The sequence below is a fragment of the Lathyrus oleraceus genome, chromosome 3 (genome assembly GCF_024323335.1).
Source record: "Lathyrus oleraceus cultivar Zhongwan6 chromosome 3, CAAS_Psat_ZW6_1.0, whole genome shotgun sequence".
Lineage (NCBI taxonomy): Eukaryota > Viridiplantae > Streptophyta > Magnoliopsida > Fabales > Fabaceae > Lathyrus > Lathyrus oleraceus.
Genome location: NC_066581.1, coordinates 403,297,226 through 403,300,231, shown reverse-complemented (window position 1 = coordinate 403,300,231; position 3,006 = coordinate 403,297,226).

The following is a 3,006-nucleotide window of genomic DNA, read 5'->3' as shown; positions in this document are numbered from 1 at the left end:
CCGGTTTTCAGGAGCAGAGATTTGATCTTGTATTATATTCTTCAGTGGGTTTCTCTTCAGACAGTGCAACCCGACAGATGTTCAAGCAGATACAGCAGTCCTGATTCCCATGTCACTGCATTGCATCACATCATTTTGCATTCACATCATGTCGCATTCATATCATTTAACACATGTTTATCTATTCCCGGGGGTTTACATCTTCTTCTTGATTCTAGTCGGGGTTTTATTCTTACACTATTTATCAAATGTGAGACTGGAATCAAGGGGTTAGAATGCCCTTTGGAATTGATAAACATGTCATTGCATTTACATATCCATCAACATGTCTTGCATAACAGGTACCGCCGCAGTGTTCTCAGTTTGTTTGGTGTTCCACTAGCAGGATAACTGACTCAGGCATTCACCGATACGGTACCCGCAGAAACCACCAGAGAGTAATGGAAAGCCTACAAGCAGAGCTCGCCGAGATGAAGATCCGCATGACCCAATTCATGGATGTGGTCCAAGGGGTGGCCCAGGGACAGCAAGAGCTCAGGCAGATGATGCAGAGGAATCCCGCCACTACTCAACCAGAGACGTTGACTGATCCTCCAGCTGGAGAGGCTAACGGACCCAGTGGACCGGGGCCTACCCCGATCCCACATGGCAACCTCGGTCAACAACCCATCCATGATGAACAGGACGATCAGTTCCCCCTACTTCAGGAAGACTTTGGCATGGGCCATGGCATAGACCCCATGTTTAGAAGGTTAGAGGAGAGGCTGAAGGCAGTGGAAGGACATAATCCTCTGGGAGTAGACGTTGCTGACTTAGGATTGGTCCCAGGCGTGAGGGTGCCACCGAAGTTCAAGGTCCCGATATTTGACAAATACAGTGGCAACTCTTGCCCGAAGACTCATGTACAAGCTTATTTCCGTAAAATGGTTGCATACTCTGACGATGAGAAGTTGCTCATGTACTTCTTCCAGGATAGCCTAGTTGAGGCATCCCTAGAATGGTATATGAGGCTGGACAGAGCCCACATCCGTTGCTGGAGGGATTTGGCTGAGGCTTTCGTGAAACAGTATCAGTATAATGTAGGCATGGCTCCGGACAGAACTCAACTTCAGAATCTGTCTCTTAAAAGCAATGAGTGCTTCAGGGAATACGCTCAATGCTGGAGGGAGACAACTTCACGTGTTCAACCTCCGATGTTGGAAAAGGAGATGGCCAATATGTTCATGAACACACTGCCTGGATCTTATTTGGAGCGTCTGGTGGGTTGCAATGCCTCGAATTTTGCTGATGTGGTCTCTACCGGAGAGAGGGTGGAGAATTACCTGAAGACATGTAAGATCCAAAATGGGGTTGGATCACCTTCGGGGTCAAAGAAGCCGTTCTTAGGAGGACAGAAGAGGAGAGAAGGGGATGCAAATGCCATATCTTCTTATCAGAGCAGGGGTAACCGCAGGAATAACTTTCAGAATTACCATCAACAACCTTATGTTGCAGCAGTGACCATTCCAGCTACATCACCAGTGCAAGAACAACAACCTCAACGTCAACAAAATCAATACCAACAATAACCGGGTAACAGACCTGTCTATCAACAGAGGCAAAGGACGATGGACCGACGTTTTGACACTCTTCCAATGTCGTATGCTCAGTTGCTTTCTAGTCTTCAACAACTACAACTTGTGCAGTTACGCACTCTGGCTCCTCCTGTTGGTAGGCTTCCGGTAGGTTACGACGCCAACGCTAGGTGTAGCTTCCACTTTGGGGCACCTGGCCATAATATTGAGAACTGCAAAGCTTTTAAGCACTTAGTTCAGGACCTCATAGATTCAAAGGCCATCGACCTTGCACCGACTCCTAATGTCGTCAACAATCCCATGCCCCATCATGGTGGTGTAAATGTTAATATGATGGAAGGGGAAGCCAGGTCCGTCAAAGATGTGTTGAAGCTGAAGACTCCGTTGTTGGATATCAAGGGCTACTTATTGAAGGCCGATGTTTTCCCCGAATGTGGGAAAGGTTGTGTAGATTGTGCTACTCAGAGTAGAGCTTGTTTGAAGCTGCAGCAGGGTATCCAGACCTTGCTTGACAATGGTATCCTCCAGGTTGAAGATTTTTCTGTCCAAGAGTCTGTGGAAGGGGTTGAGGAAGAGGTGTTTGAAGATGCTACTGATGAATTCACAGATGTTGTTCCTACTGGTTCTGTAACCCATGATGATGTATTTAATTTTTCCAATGTTATTGTTGATATCCCAAGCATTGAGGTTGATTCTGATGTAATTGAACTTGATTCCGATGTTTCGGATGTTTATGTTTCAATGAATGAGATTTCAGAGTATGACTATGATATTGCTACTATCACCATTACACAACTAATTAGATCAATGTACCAGAAGCGCAACCGGTGCCACTAGTGCGACCGTCCGCTATGACTATCTCAACCCCTGGTCCTTTACCTTTCACCAGCAAAAGGGCCATTCCTTGGCATTATGGGAGGAGTGTGTACGCGCACGATCATGGAGTGGAACAACCACTGAAAGAAGAGGGTCAGAAGTCTGAACTTGAAGTTGAAGGTTCCGCAGTGGACAATGTTGGTGGAATCGGGCGATTCACCAGGAGTGGTAGACTGTTCTCACCACCCGTTACCCAAGCTGATAGTGCTGATGCTGCGGCAAAAGCCAAAGACAAGCAAGTCGTGAACAAGGGTGCCTCTACACCCCAGGCTGGTTCTGAGCCCACTTTTACGAAGGATGTGGACGAGCTTTTGAGAATTATAAAGAAAAGCGACTACAAGGTAGTCGATCAGTTGATTTAGACTCCGTCCAAGATATCCATTCTCTCACTCCTATTGTGTTCGGAGGCGCACAGGGAGGCACTGCTGAAAGTCCTAAATGATGCATATGCGCCTCAGGAGATCTCGGTGAACCAACTAGAAGGGATCGTTGCTAATGTTCATGCAAGCAACGAGTTAGGTTTTACTGATTCTGACTTAACGCCAGTTGGACGCAA